This window comes from Penaeus vannamei, chromosome 5 (genome assembly GCF_042767895.1).
Source record: "Penaeus vannamei isolate JL-2024 chromosome 5, ASM4276789v1, whole genome shotgun sequence".
Taxonomy (NCBI): domain Eukaryota; kingdom Metazoa; phylum Arthropoda; class Malacostraca; order Decapoda; family Penaeidae; genus Penaeus; species Penaeus vannamei.
The window spans coordinates 389,492-399,491 of NC_091553.1; the positions used below are offsets into that span (position 1 = coordinate 389,492).

General features: G+C 42.2%; 1 protein-coding gene across 1 annotated transcript in view; it reads right to left on the reverse strand.

Moving 5' to 3' along the window:
- LOC113828119 (arrestin domain-containing protein 2) overlaps window positions 1-10,000 on the reverse strand; it is a 78,334-nt gene that overhangs the window by 68,046 nt on the left and 288 nt on the right. The gene's annotated exons all lie outside the window — the stretch shown is intronic.

Here is a 10,000-nt window from a genome sequence, read left to right on the forward strand (position 1 = left end):
TCCCACTTTCCTCCTCCCCATCCCCCTACGACCGAAGAACGCCCCCTTACCTCCCTCCTCCCCCAACACCCTCCCCTCTCCCTCTCTCCTATCCCCCTTACCTCCCTCCTCCCCCAACACCCTCCCCCTCTCCCTCTCTCCCATCCCCCTCCCTCCCCCTTACTTCCCTTCTCCCCCAACACCCTCCCCCTCTCCCTCTCTCCTATTCCCCCTCCCTCCCCCTTACCTCCCTCCTCCCCAACACCCTCTCCATCTCCCTCTCCCATCCCCCTCCCTCCCCCTACTTCCCTCCTCCCCCAACACCCTCCCCCTCCCCTTACCTCCCTTCTCCCCCAACACCCTCCCTCTCTCCCATCCCCTCCCTCCCCCCTTCCCCCACCCCCCCAACCAGCCACCAGGAGGGCGTCGGATCCCCCGGGCTTCACGGCATCCGCCGCGTCCGTCGCCGCCCCATCTCCCGCCCCCCCGGAGCAGAAGCGCGCCCTCGGTCCCCTCGGTCGACGCCGCTCGACGCGTCTTCCGGGAAGGGCTGCGGAAGACGCTTCTGGGAGAGAGAGAGGGAGAGAGAAGGGGAAGGAAGAGAGAAGAAGGGGGAGAGAGGGAGAAAGAGAGATGGGGGAGTGAGAGGAGAGAAGAAAGAGAGATGGGGGAGAGAGAGAGAGAGAGAGAGAGAGAGAGAGAGAGAGAGAGAGAGAGAGAGAGAGAGAGAGAGAAGGAAGAAGAAGAAGGGGGAGGAGAGAGAAGAGAGATGGGGGAGAGAGAGAGAGAGAGAGAGAGAGAGAGAGAGAGAGAGAGAGAGAGAGAGAGAGAGAGAGAGAGAGAGGGGAGAGAGAGAGAGAGAGAGAGAGAGAGAGAGAGAGGAGAAGGGAGAGAAGAGAGATGGGGTGAAGAGAGAGAGAGAGAGAGAGAGAGAGAGAGAGTGAAAAGAGAGAGATTGAAAAGAGAGAGAGAGAGAGAGAGTCAGACAGACAGACATGAAGACACACATACACGCACACAGCCCCGAGGTGACCAGAGAGGAGGCGAGGCAGCGAGAGGGAGAGACGATCAGCCTCCACGAGGATTGCCCAAATGGCGCCGGATTATCCACGGCGCCACTTTCGGATCGGGCGACAGGAAGGCCACGCACTAGATATATATATAAATATATATATATATATATATATATATATATATATATATATATATATATATATATATATATATGTGTGTGTGTGTGTGTGTGTGTGTGTGTGTGTGTGTGTGTGTGTGTGTGTGCGTGCATATGTGAGTGTGTGTGTGTTTGTGTGTGTGTGTGTGATTGTGTGTGTGTGTGTTTGTGTGTGTGTGTGTGTGTGTGTGTGTGTGTGTGTGTGTGTGTGTGTGTGTAGATGATGTATATAGATGGATAGACAGATATGCATAAGCACATCTGCATGTCTTGCAAGCGATGCGAACTCCAGATAATCCATTTTCCGCACAAGAGAGAGACTCGAATGGCGCCCAAATTAATTCACAGCCATCCTAACATGATCTTTCCGCGCGGCAAAAAGTGAGCCGAGGAGCGCGCGGCACACAGAGGCGCAGTAATGACATGCAGCCGACATGCAGCTGATGAAGTCGTCCGAAATGGCTTCCTAAGGGCCGTGCATGAGGAGCAGCTCATGGCGAGACTCGTGAGCGGAGGAGAATATGTTGTGTGGGAATTTATGAAGGGAATCTGGGACCCCACCGAGGCTGTGTAATTACTGGGGGATGTGGCGGAAGTGTGGCGTCCGCCGTGTGTTTCTTCCTTTGTTTTTTTTCTCTCTCTTCTGGCGCTCGTCTCTCTCTTTCTCTCGCTCTCTCTTTTCTTCCTGTACCCTTTCTCTCTCTCTCTCTCTTTCTCTCTTTCTCTCTCTCTCTCTCTCTCTCTCTCTCTCTCTCTCTCTCTCTCTCTCTCTCTCTCTCTCTCTCTCTCTCTCTCTCTCTCTCTCTCCCTTTTCTTTCCCTTCCCTAATTTCCTCTTTCTCGCTCCTCCATCCACCCTATCCATCCCCCACTCCCCCTTCCTCTTTCATCTTTCTCCTCCGTCTCTCCACCATCCTCAATCACCCCCTCTCTCTCTCTCTCCCATCCTCCCCCCCTCCCCCCCCTCTCTCTCTCTCTCTCCCTCTCCCTCCTCGTCTTCATTCGCAATAATCCTTCCTCCTCCAGCAGGCGTGTTGTCGGAACCAGGACTTCATTATATTTACGACATCTGGAGATTGCCGCTTACGTGACCCGGTTTTATGACGCCTCTTCTCTCGCGGCCTTATGCTCGAGGTGGAACGTGAGGGGAAGGTCCTCTGTTATTTCTCTTTTCCTCTCTTCTTTCTTTCTTTACTCCTTTTCTCTTTTCCTCTTTTCTTTCTTTGTTTAATGACTTCTTTCGTAATTGCCTTAACAATGTAAACATATGTGTAAACGCTTAAATTTATACACCCATAGGGGCGTATGTAAACACACATGTGATCTTAGGGCATATATACATGTATGTATTTCTGTTTAGATGTATGTAGAGGTAGACTAGTGGACACATATAACGAAAGATTAATTCACACACACACACACACACACACACACACACACACACACACAGACACACACACACACACACACACACATACACACACACACACACACACACACACACACACACACACACACACACACACACACACACACACACACACACACACACATATATATATATATATATATATATATATATATATATATATATATATATATATATATATATATATATACATATGTGTGTGAGTATATGTGTGTGTGTGTTTGTCCATGTGTGTCTACAATTTAACCCATCGATACTGCAATACCTAACATTTTTTCAGGGAAACTTGTCCGCCGAATAGATTCAAATGAGACAAATGAAGACAGACGCATAGACAAATAAATGAACAACTATACCAAAAGATCATTAAAAGGGATAAAGAAAGAAAACAGAGAAAATTCTGCCATTCCAGTCATTCCTTAGCAAGAAATTGTCGGAACCCTCATGCTGCATGAGACAGCTGGAAGAAGGAAAATGAGGAAGTTGCTTGGAATTTCTCTGGAGTGCGAAAGGGTTTTTGCAGGAAGTCCAAATGAATATCTTTGTTAATTCATGTTCGCTCCCTTCCCTGGCAATTAATTGTAGAGACGGAGATGTAGTTCGTGCTTATAGACGAAACACCTGCACACACACATACACACACACACACACACACACACACACACACACACACACACATGTATATATATGTATATATGTATGTGATACAGGTAGGTAAATAGAGAGATAATATGTATATGCAAACAATACACACAAAGGTATACATTCATGAATGGGAAATGACCCAGAAGCAAAGCACAAAGGACAAACAAAGGAATGTAAACAAACAAACAGTCATTCAAAAAATAACAGTGATGCAGGGAGTAGGGAAGAGAAACAAAAGTATAAGAACTAAATGAAAAGAGAGTTTTTTATTAATAATACTATCTGTTATTACTGTCAGCGTTGTCACTAATTTCTGAATCTTTTAATTCTTAGCATAGTCATCATTGCTATCATTAGGGCCTGCTATTGCTACCATTGTTACAGCGAGTGATAATTATAATGATGACGATAATGATAATGATAGTCAGGATGATAATAGCAAGCTCGTAATGATAATAATGATGATGATGATAATCATGATAATGATAATGACAATAATGTTATTAGTAATGATATTGATAATCAAAATAATGATAAAGGTAATGATATTAATGATAACTAGAAGCACTCAGAAAGCGCATACCTCCGCCAAGGCAATAGGGTCACTGATGCAATAAAAAAAAAAAAATCATAAAAATCTGTTCAGAACATTTTGAGTTATTCTGCTAACCAATTTTGGTGGAAGTAATAATAACAAATAATAATAATAATCATTTCTGTTAACATTACCATTCTTATAATTACTCTCATTATAATGATGGTAATAATAATAATGATAACAATGATTATGATAACGGCAGCACCGATAATAGTAATAAAAATAACAATGATAAAGATAATATCAATTATGATAAGAATAATTGTAATGAGGATAATAATAATAATGATAATAATGACATTTATAACAATAGTAATAATCATAGCAATGATAATGTAATATCAATTATGATAATGATAATTGTTATGATAATAATGATACCAATGATAATAATGATACTGATGATGATAATAATAATAATAATGATAATAAAGTTGATAATTGATCACAATGATGATAATGATAATCATAATAATTACAAACATTAAACACATTTTGAGACTTCCTGTAAACCGTTTAATATCACAGCACATTGTTATTTTACTTCATACTGAAAGGGTAATGCAGATTCCATTACATAGCTTCTTTATTATTCATAAAACTTACAAAACATAAAGTCCTCTATCTATTAACTCATTAGATCACGTACTGCTTTTAATTATAACTTTACATCAAATGCTATTACCATCACTTATTAATAATATACTACTAGGAACCACAATATCACTCGCGATCAATGATTTTTTAACATATGACAACCACCAGCGGTACATATTTTTTTTCCCGTTGATTAAATCAGAAATTAATTAATCCATTGTTCTGCCTATCAATTATCTATTCTGTTAATTAAATCTGACCGCAGACCATAGCATTCACATAGCTCAGGTAACATTTTCAAAGCACTGAATTAATGCAGCAAAATAGTAAGGGAATACGTAATACCACTGAGCTGTATAAAGGTTAAAAAAAATAACATTATTGAGCAATAATATTGATTTTAGGGATAAGCGGTATTACAGAAAAATAAAATAAAATGCTAAAAGTGTTGAATGTAAAAGATAACATTTCAAGGTACACAGTGGGTTTACGTGAATCATACTTGCTAGCATTGTGTTTATCTTACATGTTTAGGGTTTCAGTAAGGCGTGAAGCTGTTAAGGTTTGTACATAATGCACGCACGGACACAAATTAACAGTAATACTCATGATATGTGTATAGACATCTTTATACATGCATACACATATGCGTACATACATACATATATATATAAATATATACATATATATATATATATATATATATATATATATATATATATATATATATATATATATATATATATATATATATATATATATATATATATATATATATATATATATATATGTATATATATATATATATATATATATATATATATATATATATATATATATATATATATATATATATATATATATATATATATATGTTTGTATATATATACATGTGTGTGTGTGTGTGTATGTATTTATGTATGTATATATATGTATATGTATATGTGTCTTATTTTTCATCCCTCAGAATCCATTGTCGGACGCAGGCCTCTCCCATCCTGCGCCCCTGGGGTGTGGCTGGCCACACCCCAGGGGCGCAGGATCGCAGGGCCGGCCCAGGGCGGTCGGAGGGGCCCTGCGGTCGCCTTTTACGACACAGTGACATGAGTTGGAAGTATTCTCTTCACGTCTTTCTGTCCACTGGGATTCCGCACGTCGTTGCCTCTCTCCTCCCCCTCTCCCTCCCTGCTTGTTTGTGTGCGTGTGTGTGTGTGTGTGGATTTGTGCGTGTGTGTGTATGTGTGTGTGTGTGTGTGTGTGTGTGGGTTTGTTTATGTGTGTGTGTATGTGTGTGTGTGTATGTGTGTGTGTGTGTCTGTGTGAGTGTGCGTTTAAATATGCACCTCACAGCCACCAGAGATCGACCGAAGCGGGACGGCGTCTGTGATCAGTATGCAGAACGCGTCGCCATCAAAGAGGATTTTGAAATTACCGAAAGAGAATTCCAAAATCGAATTACTTGAATATGCACGAAGTAATAGACTCGAATGAGGATGATATATTTTTTTCCCTATTTCAATCATTCATATAAACGAATATGATGAATGATAGTGATAATAGAATAGAAATAAAGCAAAAAACAAATTCTAAGCGGGATAAACTGTTGTGTGACCCTGATCTGCATTCATTCCGGGTTGCGTAAAATTAGCCATTCGGTTCCCGCGCAAAACACAAATGCAATTATACCATACTAATAACTTAGTTATCAGCTTTATTTGATAAACATAACGTTGTGACGTGATATGGAAGTGTATTTTTTTGTTGTAGTTTTTTGATGAATCGGATATAATGACTTAATTGTCAAATTCGAAAAAGAGTAACGGTAAACTATCTGTTAATTGCATAATCACGAAAATAAATCATCCATAAAGATATTTAACTTCACGTGAACTATCTAACTAGAGTATAATGTTTTCCTTTAATTCTATCATAGAGTCAATCAATGTGTATTTAACGATAATAATTTTTGTTAATTGCTATTTTCACTGGAAAAGCAGATGGAAAGATCAGTGAAGCTTCTAGAAGGTTTATTTCTATCTTATTATTATAGGAATTGTTCTCGTAAGTATAATTGGTGTCGTTTTGTAAATAACATCGTCATTGTGTTCTTTATCGCTGTTATTGTTGTTATTTTTTGGAGTTATTACAGTTGTTCTTAATTATCATCGTTATTATCATTATTGCTATATTTCCCTTTCCTATAATCAAGTGAAATGAAACTCAATTTGCGACTGTTAAAACTCCCTTTGCCAAACTCAAGCTAACTCAAATTGACTCAACCCTGCGCTGTTTCTATTGCTAAACTCAACTCACTCAACTCAAATTCGCGTTAAATTCGCTTTTCCTGAACTCAACCCAACTCAATTCAACTCAACTCAACCCAAACTCAACCTAACCTCAAACTCCCACAAAAACGCTTCTGCTTAACTCAATTAAGCTCAAACTCCATTTAAATTCGCTTTTGCTGAACTCAACCCAACTCAACCTAAACTCAAACTCCTTAAGCTAAATTCCACAGCTAAAACTCCCTTTGCCAAAGTCAACCCAACTCAACCTAATCTCCCCAAACTTACTCAACCCAAGTCAACCTAACTCAACCAAATTCAACCCAACTCAACTCAACGTAACTCAACTCAACTCAACTTAACTCAACCCAACTCAACCCAACTCAACTCAACTCAACCCAACTCAACCTAATTCAACTCAACTCAAGTCAACTCAAACTCAACTCAACCCATTTCAACTCAACTCAACTCAACTCAAACTAACTCAACTCCAACTCAACCTAATTCAGCCCAACTCAACCCAACTCAGCCTAATTCAACCTCACTCAACTCAACTCAAGCCAAGCCAACTCAACTCAAGCCAAGCCAACTCAACTCAACTCAAGCCAAGCCAACTCAACTCAAGCCAAGCCAACTCAACTCAAGCCAAGCCAACTCAACTCAACTCAACTCAAGCCAAGCCAACTCAACCCAAACTCAACACAACACAACTCAACTCAACTCAACCTAACTCAACCCAACTCAGCCCAACTCAACTCAACCCAACTCAACCCAACTCAACCCAACTCAACCCAACTCAACTCAACTCAACCTAACTCAACCCAACTCAACTCAGCTCAACCCAACCCAACTCAACCCAACTCAACCCAACTCAACCCAACTCAACCTGAACTCAACCCAACTCGACTCAACTCAACCCAACTCAACTCAACCCAACTCCCCCCCTGAGTCATCTTGCTAAATCGATTCCCTCCACTTTCTCCTGCTTTGCCCCCCTCCCCCTCCTCCCTCCCCCTCTGCGCTTAGAGCCACCTGTGCACCACCTGTGGCGTGCAGGCGCGTGATTGTGACAAATGCCCGGATGGAGTGCTTGGGCGGGGGGAGGCGGAGGGGGGAGGGAGGGGGGCGGGAGGGTGTGTTTGGTTGTTGTGTGCGCGCGCGCGTGTGTGTGTGTGTGTGTGTGTGTGTGTGTGTGTGTGTGTGTTTGGTTGTGTGTGTGTGTGCGTGTGTGCGAGTGTGTGTTTGGTTGTGTGTGTGTGTGTGTGTGTTGCGTGCGAGTGTGTGTTTGATTGTGTGTGTGTGTGTTTGGTTGTGTGTGTGTGTGCGCGTGTGTGTGTGTTTGTGTGTGTGCGTGTGTGCGTGTGTGTGGGTGTGTGGGTGTTTGGCTGCGTGTGTGTGTATTTCTTTCTTGGGATGGGGGGGGGAGGAGAGAGTGTGTTTGATTGAGGTGTGCTTGCTACTTTTGGAAGAGTGTGTTTGTTTGAGTGTTTGGTTTGTGGGGAGGGAGAGAGTGTGTTTGTCAGGGTGTCTTTTTCTTCTTTTTCTTTTCTTATTTTGTAGGGAAAGAGATGGAGTGTTTAGTCGAGTGTATTCCTTTATATGAGGTAGGAAGATGTGAGAATAAGAAAATAATACAGCAATGCTAATAATGACAGTATAAATAATGATAATGATCATAATGATAATAATAATAATAATTGTGGCCCAAATGTAATATTTTAGACGTAAAGGATTTATGCTCGTATCTTTACAAACAGTGTTGCCGATGTTTAACCGACGTGCCAAGTCTGTGAGAATTTGCCGAAATGAAATTTAACATCAACGATAAGAAAGATAAGTTTGATTATTTACATTTTTATATATTAATTATGTTTTTGCAGTAATAAAGACCACAGGCGGAGAGAGAGAGGGGGGTATGAGACATAGAGAGAGAGAAGAGAGAGAGAGAGAGAGAGAGAGAGATGAGAGAGAGAGAGAGAGAGAGAGAGAGAGAGAGAGAGAGAGAGAGAGAGAGAGAGAGAGAGAGAGAGAGAGAGAGAGAGAGAGAGAGAGAGAGAGAGAGAGAGAGAGAGAGAGAGAGAGAGAGAGAGAGAGAGAGAGAGAGAGAGTGAGAGACAGAGACAGATAGAGTGAGAGACAGAGACAGAGAGAGAGAGACAGAGAGAGAGAGCGGAGGAAGGGAGACAGAGACAGAGAGAGTGAGAGACAGAGACAGAGAGAGTGAGAGACAGAGACAGAGAGAGTGAGAGACAGAGACAGAGAGAGTGAGAGACAGAGACAGAGAGAGTGAGACAGAGAGAGAGAGACAGTGAGAGAGGAAGGGGGAGGGAGGGAAAGAGACGACATATGATGAAAGAGAGAGAGAGAGTGAGAACGGCAGCGCGCGAGAGAGAAAGAGGAGGAGGGAGGGAGGAAAATATTAGCCTCCAATCTTGGCTGAGAGAGAAAACATTCCGTTTTTATTTCCATTCAATCAAAGCGAGTCTATTCTTGCTGATGGTGATGAATAGGGCGGGGGGGGGGGGGGTAGATGGAGGTGGGAAGGAGAGGAGAGGAAGAGGCGAGAAGAAGACCAAGAAGGAAAGAGTCGATATCATTATTATTATTCTCGTATGCGTGTGTATGCGTGTAAAAACAGCTCATTCATATTTTACGTATGTATATCAACGTGTACGTATATGTGCGTGTATTTAAACATGTCTACACGCCTTATATCGTCGTGTATGTATACGTGTGTCTATATAAACATGTCTACACGCCTTCCCTTCAGCATGAACCCAAATACCGCGCCAATCTTTCACCACAGAAAGTAATTTACTTCGAAAATGCTTTGGGAGGCTCGGGTCGCGCCTGAACCCGACGCATCTCCTCCGTAATTCAGCATTAGGGAGCCGATTTCAGGGCGAGGGAGCGAGCTTGCGAGACGGCCGCCGAATAAAGCCTGAATTAAGCCTGAATTTAGCGCTGGCCGAAGAGACGTATCGCTGTCCTTGTGGTCGGAGGGAATCGCGGTTTCCTTTGGGTTCTGAGTGAGGCGAGAGGGCGAGAGGAGGAAGGCTTTCTTATTCGTAATATTTTTCGGGGGGTTTGTCACAGCTTTTGGAATAGGGGGGGGGGAGTTTTATGCCATTTTTGTGACGAACAGTTCCTTCCTTCAACCCTTTCTCTCAACCCCTTCATCTCCGACCTTCCAACCCTCCACCCGCTTCCCCATGGGCATCTACCCCCCACTCCCCCCGTCCCCCTGCGCTTACCTAAGACCACCCCCAACCCTCCTGAACCTTCCTGAACCCTCCC